Here is a 19,683-nt window from a genome sequence, read left to right as displayed (position 1 = left end):
GAGGAGGAGGAGGAGGAGGAGAGTTTGGATTTATATCCCCCCTTTCTCTCCTGCAGAAGACTCAAACGGGCTGACAATCTCCTTGCCCTTCCCCCCTCACAACAAACACCCTGTGAGGTGGGTGGGGCTGAGAGAGCTCCGAGAAGCTGTGACTAGCCCAAGGTCACCCAGCTGGCGTGTGTGGGAGTGCACAGGCTAATCTGAATTCCCCAAATAAGCCTCCACAGCTCAGGCGGCAGAGCTGGGAATCAAACCTGGTTCCCGAGACCCTGGGGAGCAGCGGCCTGTTTGATTAGCCAATACTTACCTTGATTCCATATATGACAGTTTCATGTGTGGAAAGATACCAGCGGTACAGGAATATTATTCTCCGTGTGGGTTGTGCCACCTGCACACAGATTGCTGTAAGACTGATGTGGGATATATGAGGGCAGGGTCTGGCTTGTGCAGAATTAGACCCAATATTCCCTTGTTGCAGACTTGTTGCAACTGCAACTTAAGAGGGTATTGACACTGGCTTTGAAATGTTCCCATGCAGAGCGGCCCAGTTGGTGCTTTGTGTAGGAGTCACTTAGGAACTAGAGAATTGATCGTAATGCCTACTTCTGCAATTTCTCCTTCCTCATTTGGAGAAGCAGAAAAATCACATCAGCAGTAGCGATGTATGAATGCACTCTTTTTCATTTCTTTTTTGTATGTGGATAATCAACGTGCCTTTTTTGCTCCAGTCATTTTGGGTGTTGCTGTTTCCAGTCAGTTTGTTTCTTTTTATGCCCGTTCCTGTGCAATTTGACACAAAAATTGCATATACTTAATAGGAAACAAATTGGCACGAGGGAACAGAAAATGGTGTGAAAACAGAGGTGGGATCCAGCAGGTTCTCACAGGTTCCCGAGAGTAGGTTACTAATTATTTGTGTGTGCCGAGAGGGGGTTACTAATTGGTGATTTTGCCACGTGATTTTTGCCTTAGTTACGCCCCTCCTCAGCAGTAGCGCGCAGAACTTGAAGCAGTCTAGCAGGAGGTGCACCGGCGTGCGTGGCAGCCTGCGCCTGCGTGCATTCGTTTCCCGCCCAAGGACCAGCGCAGCGGCTGCATCCTTGCCACAGCCCCGCCCAGCAATGCCCCGTACCCGAATGCCCGGCCACGCCCCCGTCGTGCTCCACCCAGCCCCATTGGGGCTACGCCACTGTTTGAATCCCACCACCATGGGAACCTGTTACTAAAATTTTTGGATCCCACCACTGTGCGAAAATAATGACTTGCAGGTTCCGTTTGCAGAAAGGGAGAAACAGCAATGAACCCTGTTTTTTAAGGTGTTAGCAGAGATCAGACCATGTAGTATGGGAGTGTTAGACTGGGATCTAGCAGATTCTGCCATATAAGCTTGCTGGGTGATCTTGGGCTGGTCAGACACTGGCCCTTCCCACACAAAAACATTTGGAAAACATTTTCAATCCCCCCCCCCTTTATCACAATGTATATCTGCACATACCCCTTCAGAACAATTCCTAGCCATCGCTATGTGATTTTCCCCACCCTTTTTTGAGGTAACTATAGACTTGATGCTTCAGTGCTTCTACTGTGATTCTCTGCACCTCATTTACTCAAAGCTTTGAAGATTACCCCCCCCCCCACACACACACACACACACACACATTTTTTAAAAAGAACAGATAAACAGGCGAGGTGGAACTGAGTGAACTCAGAAAATGGCACCAAGGAGCAGTGGTGGGATCCAAAAATTTTAGTAACAGGGTCCCATGGTGGTGGGATTCAAACTGTGGTGTAGCGCCAATTGGGCTGGGCGGGGCACGACGGGGGCGTGGCTGGGCATTCCGGGGGTGGGGCATTCCTGGGCAGGGCTGTGGCAAGGACACAGCCGCTGCGCCGGTCCTTGGGCGGGAAACGAATGCACACAGGCACAGGCTGCCACGCACGCTGGTGCACCTCCTGGTAGACTGCTTCAAGTTCTGGGCGCTACTGCTGAGAGGAGGGGCGTAACTAAGGCAATAATCACGTGGCAAAATCACCAGTTAGGAACCCCCTCTCGGCACACACAAATAATTAGTAACCTACTCTCGGGAACCTGTGAGAACCTGCTGGATCCCACTTCTGCCAAGGAGGAAGTCCAGGGATGGCACAGAAGTATGGAAAATGTCACACAGACCGCACAGATGACTGAAACCGTTTCCAAACATTTCAACCAAAGAATCATGTTCAAAGGACATTCATTTAAAATGTTTTGAGGCTCAAATAAAACATTGGGGGGGGGGGCGTAAAAATCTGAAACTCCATGGAGGAAAAAATTACTTCCTGCCTCAAAATGTTTTTAAATTATTTATAGATTCTCAGTATATAAATGGAGAAAGGGCAACCAGCATCATATACATTGGGTCCAGTTTACAGGAAGTAAATAACTAAAATAGGTAATATTTGAAACCATCTCTAATGAACAGAAGTTCATCAGAAAGAGGTAGTCAGAGAGGAAGGGCCAAATCTTCTACAACTTCCCTTCAGGAATTTCTGGCAAGCCGGCTGTTCTGCATTGGGGATGCTGAATGAATAAGCAGGGCAATGGGCTGGATCCAGACACCTTTTTCCTCTACAAACTCATAATATCTCCCCCCCCCCCTTTTACTACAACCCTTGTCCCACATGGCTTTTGTACATGAAGGTCACATGATTCACAGCACATTCCCCCTGTCCCATCTTTCCTTTTTCACCAGCCCAAAAAGCTAGTTAGAACCATCCCACTGTGGTGTAGTGGTTAAAAGGCAGGTGGATTCTAATCTGGAGAACTGAGTTTGATTCCCCACTCCTCCACCTGAGTGGCAGAGGTTTATCTGGTGAACCAGATGTGTTTCTGCACTCCTTTTTTCACATTATATTTTTTTATTTGGATATTTGGATCTGTTTTTTACAAACATATTAACTTCTTTACATTTCATCCAAGTTATATTTCCCCCTTTTTCCCCACCCTTCCCATGAGTTTCTTCATTTCTTAAATAAGCAGCAGCAGGTTCATTCTTTGTAGCCTCTTCTCCCATCTTTCTTCTATGACTCCAATTTCTCTCATCCAATCTGCAAATCCAGTCCATATCCTCATCGATTCAGTTTGTCTGTCTTGCCATAGTTGGTTTCTAGGCATTATTTTAAAAATGTCTAACTGTACTTGTTCCCAAACGTATTCCAACCATTTCTGTATTGTCCATATCTTCTTATCTTTCCATCCCAGCGCAATAACTGCGTGAACAGCTCTTATCTGTTTCTGCACTCCTGCATTCCTGCTGCGTGACCTTGGGCAAGTCACAATTTGTTCAGAACTCTCTCAGCCCCACCTTCCTCAGAAGGTGTCTGTTGTGAAGAGAGGACAGGAAAGGAGCTTGTAAGCCACCTTGAATCTCCTTACAGGAGAGAAAGGTTGGATATGAATCCAAACTCCTCCTCCTCCTCCTCCTCCTCCTCCTCCTCCTCCTCTCTTCTTCTCCTTCTTAATTAGAACTGAACCCCTCATACTTCTTTTAGGAAAAGGCTTGATTAGCAGCCTTTTTAGTGTTCTCATTATGTTAAGCACTTTAATTATTTAAAAGCATATAAAAGAATATATCGGGGAAAATGGCCTTAGAACTGTTTATGTACAGATGTCGAAAATGTCATCCAAGTACTAATTAGGCACATCGCTATCGACAAGAATGTGAGCAGAATCTGCAAATGACATGACTCATTCACGATTGATGGGTCTCCATTTTTCCCTCTCCCAAAACAACCCGTCAATTGGGTAATAAGTTCAAGCTTGTCCAACACAGACTACGGCTGGCAATAATCCAGAAAGTGCACAAGTGCATGAACTGAATGAGTATCGTCACGGACAATGAAGAAAGAATTCACATGGCAAAGATTAACTGTGCAGAGGAGGAGGAGGGATGAAGAAATGTATCATGATCATATATGATACTTGGGTATTGTGGAGCTCTCACTCAGAGGAAATGTACCTTGGCTCTCGCAGATGAACACAGGAACAGCCTTATGATGATATGACCTAGGTCCGTTAAGGTCAGTCTTATTTACTCTGAGTGACAGCAGATCCCAAGGTCTCACGCAGAGTTCTTTCATATCACCTTCTACCTGTTTCTGTTACCTGCAGAACTTAGGACCTTTTGTATGCAAAGTGGAAGTTGTGGACCCAGTGGCAATCGAAGCCAAACTTAATAAGTTGGGCATTTCCTTGGAGGACCTACTAATGTTAACAGAGCAGGAGGTCTATGGGGCTATCAAGAAGAGACTTTTGGATAGAGAGTTTCAACAGATGCTAGAGGAAGCTAATAAAACCTGTTCCCCGATCTCTCTGGGAATACCTGTGGATAGATTAATTGTTGCCTGGTACCTTTATCTCCTGGTTGAGGCCCGGTGGCGTAGAGCAATCACCTTAGCTAGGTGTAATGCCCTGCCTTCCTCCTTTAGCCTTGGACGCCACCTTGGAATCCCACATAAAGAAAGGAAATGCCCGTGTGGCATGGGTTCTGTGGAAACAGTATCTCATATGCTGTTGAATTGTCCTTTTTATGAGATAGGTAGGAAGAAGCACATAATCCCCTTCCTGCATGGAAGTGAAGGCATCACAGATAAACAGAAGGTTATATATCTTTTAAACAGCCACAACTACGAGCTGTTGGAAGCGGTGGCTAAATTTTTAAATGGTGTCATTTTAACTCGTCAGAAGTTGTAAAGGCTGTTAATACCTTGCAATGTTAATGTTAAATTATTCATATGCCATTAAAGGTATTCGAAATTGAATCGACCCAGTGGCAAGGGAGGGAGTGGGGCAAGGGAGTACACCACCATACACACACGTTGGGGAGAATAGACTGCAGTTTTAATTGGACACATAGCATTTGGTGCAGCACGGGAATGGATTCAGCACCACCTTCAAATTTTGGGTGCGTACTTGTTTCAATCCTGACCTGAATAGTCTCTCTTACCATGCTCTTTCATATACATTCCACCAAATGGTGGTATAGGATTGAAAACAAGTTGAGTGGCCTGGTGATAACAACTGATGATATAGCTATGCTTATTGAAAGGGAGGCATTTGCCACAATCAAAAAAAGGCTCCTTGACTTGGATTACAGGGAATTGATAAACGAGGCCAATACATTTTGTTCTCCCTCCCTTTTGGGTATTCCACTGAATAATTCAACTATGGTAGGGCCCCTTCCGCACACGTGAAATAATGCGCTTTCAAACCACTTTCACAACTGTTTGCAAGTGGATTTTGCTATTCTGCACAGCTTCAAAGAGCACTGAAAGCAGTTTGAAAGTGCATTTGGCATGTGCGGAATGAGACCAGGATACCTGCAACAGTTAATAGAGCCTAAACGGCGACGGGCTATATCACTAGCTCGTTGCAATGTTTTGCCTTCTGCTCTTTGACAAGGAAGAAGATGGGGGCTCCCGCACCACGAGAGGAAATGTGTTTGTGATCTCGCCTGTGAGGAGACTGTTCAGCATGTCTTATTACAGTGTCCCTTGTATGCGTCTATCAGAGCCAAGTACCCAGCCCCCTTGTTGGTAGACCAAGTTGAGGCAAGCGACACACAAAAAGCTGTACTTCTCCTTAATAACGAGAACAATGCGACGTTGGAGGCTGTAGCAAAATTTCTGTGTCTTGTTATTTCAATACGCTCTTAACCATTCCTTCCTACCAGTATTAAAGTTCTGTTGCTTCTTATGCCAATAAAGGTTATGAAATGAAGTGAAATGAATGATTCAGCATTGGGAGACTCATCTTCCACCATGTATAGCCCCATCCCCCCAACTCACCAAGTCCTGGGATCCTACATTGTTGTATGGTCCCCTTGCCACTCAGGGGTGACAGCCAGTTGACAGCTTCTGAACTGGCCACACTGCTGCATGGCTCCACCCTTTGGAAGTCCCCAGAGCAGGGGAGGCAAGCTCGTTCCCTGGCTAAGTAGGGCAAGGGAAGAGTGGACCTGTGCTGTAACAGACTTCCCTCTGTGATACACCTCTGAAGATGCCAGCCACAGATGCAGGTGAAATGTTAGGTACAAGATCTACCAGACCACGTCCACACAGCCTGGAAAACCCACCACAACCAGTTGAATCTGGCCGTGAAAGCCTTCAACAATACACAGTCTGAATTGATCAACTTGATGAATATGACATTTTAAATTGTGGGAAAGAGCTTTCAGAGATTGCTGCTTAGCTGTGTTTTTAGTGTCTGTGTATTCTGCAAATTTAATTCTAATCACATAACCTCTCTAGATGTCAAAATAAATTAACAACAACAACAATAATAATAATAATAATATCGTCCTTCAAAACTAACTAAATCCATAATACTTTGCACAATGAAGCCTGTAAAATTCATAGGACGTGCCCATGCATAGAAAAAAAAATGAATGTTACATTAGTAACTATTCTCATATTGAAGGAGTTTGCATTATTATAAATGCAGCAGGCTCTCTCAAAACCAGCAGTGCTTAAAACTATGGTGGAGGGATCTTTGATGGTCCACAGCATGCTTTCCCATAGCCCACATAGTCGTGAATACAATAGGGGAAAATGCCTCTTCCAGAGCAAATGAATACAAAATTAGAGCACCAAGGCAGGTAACTGAATGCATATAATGAAGGGCAAAGGAAAGCATGATTAGGTGGTAGGCTGCTTGTCAATCAAGAAACTACCATTAATTGGAGCGCAGAATTCATAAGCTGTTGTAGCAACCTCCCACCTGGTAGCGGCTGTTTTGTAAGAGGTCTGCAAAGAACAACTAAAGCAACTTTGCTGTCTTTAGTCTAACCCAGTGGTGGTGAACCTTTGGCACTCCAGATGTTATGGACTACAATTCCCATCAGCCCCTTCCAGCATGGCCAATTGGCCATTCTGGCAGGGGCTGATGGGAATTGTAGTCCATAACATCTGGAGTGCCAAAGGTTCTCCACCACTGGTCTTACCACTATTCAAGCATGTAAGAATAAAGTTCTGCCTTTACTACTGTCCACAAAACCACCGCAGGAACTAAAAACTGTTGAGCTTTACAGGACAGGAACTGACATATTCTGATCTAGATCAGCAGCTGTCAAAGGCAAATGTGCTGTTCAGCATATTTATCCACAAGCTGATTGGACGGTGGCTAAGTATAAAGCTGGCTAGCAACACTGTGTGTGCGGTGTAGTGTGAAGGTTGTAGTAGTGGGAGTGGGAGTGTCCATGTTGCTGTATTCACTGGCAAAAGACTGAGCATTGAGAACAGAAAAACAACATACACAAAACATACGACTTCTTCTGGATTGGCTTAAATCTAGTTACGAGTATTCTGCATGTTGAGCCAAAGCCTGCTGGGTCTCACCACCATTGCAGATTTTAGAAATTTGTTTGGCATGGAAGGGAATGGCTTAAATCACAGCACACTCTGAATTAAAGCAAATGTTGAAATACCGTGTTTCCCCGAAAATAAGACAGTGTCTTATATTAATTTTTGCTCCCAAAGATGCGCTATGTCTTATTTTCAGGGGATGTCTTATTTTTCTGTGTTCTGTTCGTCGGGCATGATTCCAAACAAAAACTTCGCTACATCTTACTTTCGGGGGATGCCTTATATTTTGCACTTCAGCAAAACCTCTACTACGTTTTTATTTTCAGGGGATGTCTTATATTTGGGGAAACAGGGTATTTGTCTAGATTTCCCTACCTTCATGTTCATCGTGGATGAAATAGTGGAAGAGTGAGTTTTGCAATTCCATTTCCAGCCAGTGTTAGGAGCTGCTTTATTCTGATACAGAAAGAGGGACCCAAACATTATTGTTCTAGAACAGGCAATGAGAGCACCTGAATGGTTCCTTCCATCCCATAATACAATTTTATTAGCCATAAAAGAAAAATGACAATTGTATTTCTGAAATGGCATAGATGGAATACATCGTATACTAGGTGTGCAATTTAGTTTAGGTTTCTCTGAACCCTGGTAAACTGTACTCATTTGCCCTCCCCCAAATATTTGGGCATGATAAAGAGCTCTCTCTCTTCCTCTGTGTATGTGTCTATGTGGCCCTTTCCACACAAACCTTTTAAAACTTTCTGAGGCAGGAAATATGATGTTTCTTCCGTGGAGTTCTACATGGATTTTACCCCCAAATGTTTTATTAGCAGCCTCAAAACATTTTAAATGAATCCTTTCAAAAGATTCTCTGGTTGAAACTTTTTAAAAACATTTTCAATTGCTGTTCAATCTATTGATTACATTTTCCCCACTTCTCTGCTTCCCCTGAACTTTCTCCTTGGTGCCATTTTCCCAGCTCACTCTCCATTCCCCCTCAGGGCAAGAAGCTTTGAGGCATTGAAGCATCAATTCAACACAGAACTCAAAATGAAAGGGGAAAATCATGCAATAGCAGCCAGAAAACATTTCGAGGGGGTGACTTGGGACATAAATCATGGTAAAGAGAAGTCCTGAAATGTCTTCAAAACATTTTCAGTGATTTATGCAGAAAGGATTTCTCTCTGTGTGTATATATCCAAATACTTGGAACTTGATATAACAAAATATGTGCTTCTTGACTGAGCTGTTCTCCTTTTCATCATATAGTTGAAAGAAAACAACCAATAACATGGTATAACCTCTTGCTCTGAAAGGTAAGAAAACTCTTGCATCCGTAAGAAATCTTTTGCATCTGTCCCCGCAAAAATTATCCTATGACAAAGACAGAAACAAACTTGTCAACTCCAATGTGTAAATGCCCATCGAGAAAAGAATGGGGTGCTGTGTGGCTTCTGGGCTGTAGGGCTGTGTTCTAGTAGCATTTTCTCCTGACGTTTCACCTGCATCAGTGGCTGGCATCTTCAGAGGATCTGATGGTAGTAAAGCAAATAAATCTTGCTTTATTACCAGCAGATCCTCTGAAGATGCCAACCACAGATGCAGGTGAAATGACAGGAGAAAATGCTACCAAAACATGGACATACAGCCCGGAAACCACAACACCCAGTGATTCCGGCCATGAAAGCCTTCGACAATACTGAGGCTTATTAATTCAATGCAAAAAACTTGAGACGAAGGATTTAAAAACTTTCTTGTGTTGCACAATGTACTGATATTCTGCTACACTGATCTAAGAAAGTAAATCATCTTTTTGTCAAAGAAGAAGAGTTTTGGATTTATACCCGACCTTTCTCTCCTGTAAGGAGACTCAAGGTCTTACAAGCGCATTTCCCTTCCTCTCCCCACAACAGACACCTCGTGAGGTAGGTGGGACTGAGAGAGTTCTGAGAGATCTGTGACTTGCCCAAGGTCACCCAGCAGGAATGTAGGAATACGGAAACACATCTGGTTCACCAGATAAGCCTCTGCCACTCAGGTGGAGGAGTGGGGAATCAAACCCGGTTCTCCAGATTAGAATTCCCCTGCTCTTAACCACAACAGCACGCTGGACATGGACACATGGAGATGGGCAGTGCACCGTCACCACCTCTAATGGTTTTCAGGTAGTCTGGGAAGGGATAATTTAAAAAACCTAGCTGTCTGAAAAATTCCATTGGGAACACTGACATGCCACACTTTTTGAGGGTGTAAGTTGGTTGCTGGTGTAGGTGTTCCCAGGCTTTGGGAACCTTTGGAGACACTCCCAGAACACCCACACCCACAAACACGGGTGGAGGCTGTTGTGGTTGTGGCTCACAGCCACAGGACTGAACTTCCGGGTGTGGGTGCGAGAGGAATGTCCCTCACTCCCTCTGTACTTTTCTCCCCTCCCTTGCATGCCACTCCTCCCTCCCGCCCCTCCCTTGCATGCCACCCCTCCCTCCCCTTGCATGCCACCCCTTCCCCTCCCTCCACTAGGATGGGTGGGCCATGTCCAGATGGCAGGCTCCTTTCCCCTCCCTCCCCTCCCTTGCATGCCACCTCTCCCTCCCCTTCCCCTCCCTCCGCTAGGGTGGGTGGGCCATGTCCAGATGCCAGACCCCCTCCCTCCCCTCCCTTGCATGCCACCTCTCCCTCCCCTTCCCCTCCCTCCGCTAGGGTGGGTGGGCCATGTCCAGATGCCAGGCCCCCTCCCTCTACTCCCTTGCATGCCACCCCTCACTCCCTCTTCTCCCTCCCTCCACTTCACTTGCATGCTACCCTCCCTTTACTAGGGTGGGTGGGCCATGTCCAGATGCTGGACCCCTCCCTCCCCTCCCTTGCATGCCACCCCTCCCTCCCTCCCCTTCCTTTGCATACCACCTCTCCCCTCCCGCCCTGCCCTTGCATGCCACCCCTCACTCCCTCTCCTCCCTCACTCCCCTTCACTTTCATGCTACCCATCCCCCTCCCTCTGCTAGGGTGGGTGGGCCATGTCCAGATGCCGGCCCCCCATTCCCCTCCCTTCCATGCCACCCCACCCCTCCCCTCCCTCCCCTTCCATGCCACCTCTCCCTCCCCTTCCCCTCCCTCCGCTAGGGTGGTTGGGCCATGTCCAGATGCCAGACCCCCTCCCTCCCCTCCCTTGCATGCCACCTCTCCCTCCCCTTCCCCTCCCTCCACTAGGGTGGGTGGGCCATGTCCAGATGCCAGGCCCCCTCCCTCTACTCCCTTGCATGCCACCCCTCACTCCCTCTTCTCCCTCCCTCCACTTCACTTGCATGCTACCCTCCCTTTACTAGGGTGGGTGGGCCATGTCCAGATGCCAGGCCCCCTCCCTCCACTCCCTTGCATGCCACCCCTCACTCCCTCTTCTCCCTCCCTCCACTTCACTTGCATGATACCCCTCCCTTTACTAGGGTGGGTGGGCCATGTCCAGATGCTGGACCCCCTCCCTCCCTCCCCTCCCTCCCTCCCCTTCCTTTGCATACCACCTCTCCCCTCCCACCCTGCCCTTGCATGCCACCCCTCATTCCCTCTCCTCCCTCACTCCCCTTCACTTTCATGCTACCCATCCCCCTCCCTCTGCTAGGGTGGGTGGGCCATGTCCAGATGCCAGGCCCCCTCATTCCCCTCCCTTCCATGCCACCCCACCCCACCCCTCCCCTCCCTCCCTCCCTCCCCTTCCCTTGCATGCCAACCCTCTCCCTCCCTCCCCTCCCTCCATTAGGGTGGGCGGGCCATGTCCTGATGCTGGGCCCCCTCCCTCCCCTCCCTTCCATGCCACCCCTCCCTCCCCTCCCTCCCTCCCCTCCCTTGCATGCCACCCCTCACTCCCCCTCCCTCCACTAGGATGGGTGGGCCATGTCCAGATGCCGGGCCCCTCCCTTCCCTCCCTTGCATGCCACCCCTCACTCCCTCCTTTCCCTTGCATGCCACCCCTTGCATGGCACCCCTCCCCCTCCCTCCTGACCTGAAACCTCCTTCGTGACCCCAAATCTCCCCCTCCCTCCCCTCCTTCCTAAGCCAAAATTGCACTGCTGGCCACTCTTAGTTACCTGGTAGAAGTTAATACAGTAGAAGAACCACTACCATGGTTAAGGTATTGAACCAGGATCTGATAAACCCAGGTTGAAATCCCCCTCTGCCATGGAAACTTGCTGGGTGATCTTTAACCCGTGACACACGCTCAGCTTCAACACTGGCAAACATTTAGATTGGAGATCTCCAAGCAATGCTAGTGGCATGATGTGGAGGCAGGCAATGGCAAACCACATCAGAACCATAAGTCAGCTGTGGCATGATGCCCCTGCCAAACCTCTATAAAATCCGTATGTATCCATGTATGCATAAAATCCGTGTGTATCATAGCGTTGGAAGAGACCACAAGGGCCATCAAGTCCAACCCCCTGCCACTCAGGAAGACACAATTAAAGCACCCTTGACAGATGGCCATCCAACCTGTTTAAAAATCCTCCCAAAAAGGAGATTCCACCACCCTTTGCAGCAATATAATCCACTGTTGAACAGACCTTCCTGTCAGGAACTTTTTCGTAACAGTTTAGGTGGAATCCCTTTTCCTGTACTTTGAATCCATTCATCTGTGTCCTAGCCTCTGGAGCAGCAGAAAATTAGCTTGCTCCATCCTCAACATGACATCCATTCAAATATGTAAACATGGCTATCATTTCACCCCTTAACCTTCCCTTCTCCAGACTAAACATGCCTACTGGTAGTTCCCTAAGACACCCTTCATAGGACACAGGACACATACACTTTCCACAGCGGGGATGGCATGGGCACCAGCACTGTAAGGAACTCGAAGGACTTGAAACAAAACGACTTAGGACAGCTCGTTTATTCCATAAACTTCAATGATCACAATACACACCATGCGAGAACTGGCCCCCCTCGGCTAGAATCATCATTTTTACAGACGAGAGCACTGCCCCTCCCCCTTGTATAGTTCCCAAGCATAGTTTCACACAGGAAAAGCGAAAGTGAGTTTCAAACAGACATGATAAGCATAAGCATAGCAAGGTCAGTACTCCGGGCAGCAAGCCCAGTACAAGGAATGTGCCAAGGACGAGTCGGGCGGGGGATCGCACTAACCCCCACCCTTACATCCCGCCTCCCCTAAGAAACCCCCTTTCCCCCCAGGCTTGCCGGGGAAGGCTTTATGGAAAGCCGAAATCAAGGGGGGGGGCATCAATATTTTCCACATAAATCCATTGATTATGACCAGAGGGATATCCCACCCAAGAGACCAAATATTGCAGCCGATTGCGAACATAGCGAGAGTCCAGAATAGCGTCGATCTCGTAATGCTTGTGGCCATCAAAGATCACCGGCGGGGGAGCCTCCGTTGGGTCGTGCCAGGCATCTGAAGCGGGAGCCTGCTTGAGTAGACTAGAGTGAAAAACAGGATGAATGTTACTTAGTGAGTTAGGCAGTTCCAAACGTGCGGTCACCCCGTTAATTACTTGGGAGATTCTGAATGGCCCTATGAATTTCTTGCCTAGTTTGGAATATTTGTGCACATCTCTCAGGTTTCTGGTAGAAAGATAAACCCAGGCACCCGCGTGCAAAGGAAAATCAACTCTATGTTTGTCTGCTTGGAACTTTGAGCCTCTTGGCGAGAAAGGGAGGTAGAAACAGATTTCCAACCTTCCGCTAAGGACTTAATCCAATCTCCAAATTCTGGGGGCTGCAACGCAGAGTCGGGGAGTTCAGGTAGAGGGGGGAACGGCGACCAGACACTATTTCAAAAGGCGTTTTATTGGTGCTACTATGCACCGCATTATTGTAAGCATATTCAGCGAAGGGGAGCAACTCGACCCAGTTGTTTTGATGGTAATTGGTGTAACAACGTAGATATTGTTCCAGTGTTCTGTTGGTCCGTTCGGTCTGGCCGTCACTTTGAACATGGTAGGGGGCGGCGACAGCCGAGGTGGTTCCTAGAATGTCCAGAAACGCCTTCCAAAATTTTGAGATGAATTGGGGGCCCCTATCCGAAATTACTCTCTCCGGAGCTGAGTGTAAACGATACACATGTTGAATAAACAACTTGGCTAGCTTAGGCACTGACGGGATGGTGGGGCAAGGAACGAAGTGAGCCTGCTTGGAAAAAAGGTCTACCACTACCCAGAGCGCCGTGTTCCCATGACTCTCAGGCAGATCTGTTATAAAGTCCATGGATATGATCTGCCAAGGTCTGGCAGCTGGAGGGATGGGATGCAACAGTCCATGGGGCTTTCCAGGGATTCCCTTGGCTTCCACACACGTAGGACACCCCTTAATGTAAGACTCAATATCCTTGCGCATAGAGCGCCACCAAAATTGCCGCCTAAGTAGGTGTAGAGTTTTCAAAAATCCAAAGTGCCCTGCTTGGCGAGCATCATGCCCCGCCAACAGAACCCGCTTGCGTAGGGAAGGCGGCACGTACCAGCAGTCACCCCGCCTCCAAACTCCGCCTCGTAACTGCAAAAGAGGGTCCGACTCCTCTTTCGGGATGTCCTGTTGTCCCGCCTCCTCTAACTGACGGAGGAAAGGCAAAACCACGTCTGGAATACTTGATGGGAGGGAAGGCGGGGGGGGCAGTCGTTTGGGATCGAGTGACCGCCAGCCCCAATTGGGAGGGGGAAAGGATAGTCCGAGGGGTGTTACGCAAGGAGGTGTCCACCCCCTTCGGCTGGCGGGACAAAGCATCGGCCAACTTGTTGCTGTTGCCTGGGAAGAAATGGACTGTAAATGCAAACCTAGAGAAGAAATCGGCCCACACGCAGCTGTTTAGCCCGACATTTTGAGGTGGACAAGGCAACTAGGTTCTTATGGTCGGACCACACCTGGAGCGAATTGGCAGCCCCTCCAGCCAGTGCCGCCAAGTAGAAAGAGCTTCCTTAATGGCGGCGTCTCCTTGTCCCCACCGTCCAGTTCAGTTCAGGGCCAGAAAGCTTTTTTGACAAGTAAGCACACGGGACAAGTTTATTATCTTTATTTCTCTGCAGGAGGGCAGCCCCCAAAGCTTTATCCGAAGCATCGACATGTACTATGAAAGGCAAGTTGGGATCCGGGTGTTTTAGAATAGGCTCAGTGGTGAATGCAACTTTAAGGGACTGAAAGGCAGTCTGACAATCCTCAGACCAGGGAAGAGGAGCTCCTGGTTTAGACGCCTGAGGACCTTTTCCTTTGGTGCGTAGCAGATCCGTCAATGGCAGGGCTAGCTGAGCAAACTGGGGAATAAAGTCTCGATAGAAATTGGCAAAACCCAGAAAAGATTGGAGTTCCTTACGAGTGGTGGGAATGGGCCAGTCAACGACCGCTGCTACCTTAGCAGGGTCCATTTCTAGTCCCTCGGGCGAGATCCGATAGCCCAAATAGTCCAGGGATGTTTGGTGAAATGCACATTTCGATAGCTTGACAAATAGAGAATTGTCAAGAAGACGTTGCAACACCGCCCTGACCAACTTTTCATGCTCTTCCACTGTTTGCGAGTATATCAGAACATCATCTAAATATACCACTACTCCCTTGAATAAAAAGTCTTGTAAAACATCATTGATTAAAGACATGAAAGCCCCTGGGGCTCCGGCTAATCCGAATGGCATTACACAATATTCATATTGTCCGAATTTAGTGTTAAACGCTGTTAAATGTTCATAACCTTCAGCAATTCTTACACGGTAGTAAGCCTCCCGTAAGTCCAATTTGGTGAAAATGCGTCCCGTACCTAAAGCGTCGAGCAAATCTTTAATTAAAGGCAAGGGGTATTTGTTGGAGAGTGAGACGGCGTTCAAACCTCGATAGTCGGTGCAAAGACGTAGGGAACCATCTTTCTTCTTTACAAACAATACCGGGGCGGCGTGGGTGCTTTTGGTTGCCCGCCGGATGAAACCCCTAGCAAGATTTTTATCAAGGAAAGCCCTGAGCTCCTTTTGTTCAGCGGGACTCATTCGGTATATTCTTCCTTTTGGCAGTTGTGCTCCCGGGACTAAGAGGATCTTGCAATCTGTATCTCTGGGGGGCGGGGAAGCTGATCGCATTCCCACTCTTCAAAAACTTTAGCCAGATCCCAGTACTGCTCTGGGATCCCAATAAGTTCAGGGCTCGGAGCAACTTTAAGGGTCAGCGAATTTTGTGAAATTGGGGTTTCTAGGGGTTCGTCAGGTGGTTCTCCCTCATGCATATGGCCTCCACAAGGTGGATCCGTGAATCTAACGATGTGTTGCCCCCAGAGAATGGTGGGTTCATGGGACAGGAGCCAAGGCATTCCCAAAACGATGGGGTGTTTGGCGACTGGAGCCAAAATGAAGCTGCGCCTCTCCCAGTGCTCGGCACAACGTAGAAGCACTGGTTGGGTTTTGAAACGAGCCGGGCCCTCGGATCCCAAGGGGCTGCCATCCATCTGAGTAAAGGGAATGGGCTTGGCTAGCGCTATCCGTTCGAGACCTAACTGTTCTGCTACCTGAGGTCTCATTAGACAGTGAGAGCAGCCTGAGTCCACTAAAGCCCGGGCTAAGATATGGGTGCGTTTCGCTGAATTAGTTAAAGTGGCCATAATGGTTATGGGGGCCCCCCCTTCACTCACCGCATCGGGCGCCGTCTTTTCATCTGCTGGGCCTGATGATAGCCTTACTCCACCGAAGTCGGTCTCTTCGCTGTCATCCTGGTCGTCCTCCGCCAGGCTGCGGGCAGCTCCCTGAGGCTCTTTCGGACCCGGTTTACGGGGGGTCCTGGCTGTGGATCTTCGTGGCGCGGGGACGGGAGCCTTGGGCTTTTTCGGGCAGTTGGCTGCGAAGTGGCCCTGGCCCCCACAATACAAGCATAATCCAAGACGACGGCGACGGTCAGATGTGGCTTCGGTGGTGGGGGGTCCCGTTATGGTCTTCTTTGGCGGAGCGGCGGCTGATGCGGGTTTTTCCGTTGGCTTGGTTGGGGGGGCTTTTCCCGTCTTAGACCGGTTAAGTCGGGATGCAATGAAGTTACCAGTTGTAATCCATTCAGCGATGGTTTGGGGTTGGCGTATCATGTCTGCCCAGGTGCAGATCTCAGGATCGATGGCATCGTGAAAGTATTCGCATTTCATACGTTCAGGCCAGTCAGGAAGTTTATTTGCTGCTAATTGGAATTCACGGGCGAAGTCGGCAAAAGGTCTGTTCCCTTGTTTGATGGTTTTAATGGTTCTGCTGGCCTTGTTTACTTCTTCGGGATCTTGAAAGCGCAGTCTAAGGCTTTGGAGTAAGGCAGCTACAGTTTGCAGTTCAGGAGCTCCCTCCATTTCATGAATTTCCACAAACCATTCAGCAGCGTCTCCATCCAATACAGACCCGATGTCCCGCACCTTTTCCGCCTCGGAGCGGTAAAGATCATCAAATTCAAGCGTAATGCGCATCAATTGCAGTATAAAGTAGGGCAATCGGGAAGCGGTGCCATCAAAAGCGTCTTGAGGAATGGGGGGCCTAGGATGGCCTCTACCAGCAACTGGGGCAGCAGAGCAGGAACGGGGGCAGGGGCGGGGGGGGGTTGAGCTGCGAATACGGGTGGCGGGGGTTGTGGCGGGGAAGGATCCTTCGCTGTGTACGGGAGCTCCCCTTTGGGGCCCAACCGAAGGGCGAGGAAGGTGGCGTGGGCGAGCAGCTCCGTCGGTCGGTGACGGTTGCGGCGGTGCTCTAGCTTCACGTCGAGTAGCGTCTTCCCTGTCCGCCAGATCTCTCTCTCGGCGCGCAAGTGTTTCCCGTTCTTGTCGGAGCCTCTCGCGTTCCTGCCGTTGCAAGGCCGCGTCAACTTCTCCCTGGGTCTTAAGAGCCTTCACGCATGGCGTTGGCGCTCAAAGATCTTGTTTGGTGTGGTCCAAAACCATGCGGGGCGTTCGAGGTCTTTCAGGAATTGTTCTCGGAGCATTTCTTTCTCCTGGGCTATTTCAGCGTCACGTTCGCGGCGAAACTGTTCCCATTCTAATTCCAGAGCCTCACGCTCTCTCTCGAGAGCCTCGCGTTCCAGCTCCCAGTCCTGTTTGGCTCTGGCTAAAGCTGCACGCTGTTCTTCCCAATCGTCCAGATCTAACTCCGAACCCCGCTGCGAATCCTCGGTGGCCCCTGCAGTTGCCCCAGAAGTCCACGGAGTCGGGGAAGTCGTGGGCACGGGCATCTTCCGCAAAAGTTAGTCTGCGTTGGGACCCTCCGGGTAGGTCCAAGACACTTTCTATGGACTGTCGGGACCCCGACGTGGTCTTCGGGCGCGCACCCGTGCTTTGCCAGTGGTGCGTGGGTGGGGGGTCCTCGAAGTATTGATCCATATATTTCGCCAACAATTCTTGGGTATCTCCGTGGATGGCTGATACCCCGATTTCCTCTCGAACAGTACGCATCACTGGTTTGTAATCCACATGGTGGCGGGTGGTGATGTGTTTCTCTATGGGAGCACGATCCATTGATACTCCTCCACCAGGATCGAAGAATTCCTGACGCACCTCGAGACGTTCGGCCGAAACCGTGCGTCGAGCTATCAGTGGGGCTTCCTCCATCTGCTCTTGTAGTTGGAGAACGGCCACGCTTCGGCTGAGCCGAGGCCTGGAGAGGGTCACCAGGGAAGCTGGTTCCGTTGGCTCCTCGACAGGGACCGTCGAATGGGTGGTAGAGAGGGAGCCCTCTATGGGGGCTACCGCAGTCTCCTCGTACTCATTGTTCAACGGACCCTTGAATGACAATCTCTGCATGTTGAAGAACACCAGAGATTCACAGAGTGGTTGAGTGTAGAGGCTCAAACTCATACCAAACTTGGGGGTTGATTTGTGAGTTCTCGCATAATGTAAGGAACTCGAAGGACTTGAAACAAAACGACTTAGGACAGCTTGTTTATTCCATAAACTTCAATGATCACAATACACGCCATGCGAGAACTGGCCCCCCTCAGCTAGAATCGTCGTTTTTACAGACGAGAGCACTGCCCCTCCCCCTTGTATAGTTCCCAAGCATAGTTTCACACAGGAAAAGAGAAAGTGAGTTTCAAACAGACATGATAAGCATAAGCATAGCAAGGTCAGTACTCCGGGCAGCAAGCCCAGTACAAGGAATGTGCCAAGGACGAGTCGGGCGGGGGATCGCACTAACCCCCACCCTTACAAGCACAACCCCTCCACAACTTTTAATGCGGCTTTACCTCCCCCACCTTTGGATCACACAGTTCAGAACAAATATGGGCTCTGTTCTTGAACCTCTAGGCTAGATGAGGAATTTCACCTGCTACATTCTGAAGTGGGTTCTTTGGCTCCCACTAAAATACTTTCCCCATCATCTCTTTCCCATATTTCCTTTCTTCTCCTTTTTTGGGGCTTCGGTATTTTTAATGATTTGATGAACTATTGCCTTTAACTAATTTTTAAAATGAATAAACTTATTTTTGAAATGAAACACACAAATCAAATCACCACAAAACCTTGATGAAAAGAACAGCAATCTGACGCTTGTGGAGATAAAGTTCAACACGAAGACCCACCCAGGACATAAGACAATTTGAGGAGTTAAGCTGTTAAGCAGGAGGCAAGGTGACCAGATAAGGCCTGATCTTGTCAAATCTTGGAAGCTAAGCAGGGTCAGAACTTGGGATGGGAGTTGACCAAGGAAGACTCTGCAGAGAAAGCAATGGCAAAGCGCCTCTGCTTCTCATTTGCCTTGAAAGTCTCTTGCTGGGGTCGCTATGAGTCAGGTGTGACTCAAGGGCATATACCCATGGTGGCGAACCTTTGGCACTCCAGATGTTATGGACTACAATTCCCATCAGCCCATTGGCCATGCTGGCAGGGGCTGATGGGAATTGTAGTCCATAACATCTGGAGTGCCAAAGGTTCACCACCACTGGCATATACCATGTTAAGCACCCTTCTAAATCCATGGAAGTCACTGGGCTGACAGAGGTGTAACCAGGGGCGTACTGCCCATGGGGATGGGGGGGTCAAATGACCCCAGGCACAATGGTAGGGGGCACAAAATCACCCCCTCCTCCCCCGTGCCGACCCGGCTCGGAAGAGCTGGGTTGGGGTGGGGGAGGCACCTAAAGACAGAGCAGCGCCTGTCCAAGCCACCTACTTCCCTCCCCAGGCCCTTGGGGGTGGGGCTCAAGGGCGGCTCAGATGGGCACTGTGGCAGAAGATGCCCTGCCCCCTCCTCCCTGCAGACCAGCTGTAGGGAGGCAGGGGGGGCTTGGATGGGTGCCGCCCAGGAACCGGCCTGCCACTGCAGTGCCTGTCCAAGCCATCCCTGCCCCCCGAGCCCCACCCCCGAACACGGGGGGGGGGCAGGGGCAGGAGCGCCCAGAGCAGGTGTTCTC

The sequence above is a fragment of the Sphaerodactylus townsendi genome, linkage group LG03 (assembly GCF_021028975.2).
Source record: "Sphaerodactylus townsendi isolate TG3544 linkage group LG03, MPM_Stown_v2.3, whole genome shotgun sequence".
In the NCBI taxonomy this organism is placed as follows: Eukaryota; Metazoa; Chordata; class Lepidosauria; order Squamata; family Sphaerodactylidae; genus Sphaerodactylus; species Sphaerodactylus townsendi.
The sequence above is the reverse complement of the archived record's forward strand: the minus strand, read 5'-3'. Positions refer to the sequence as shown.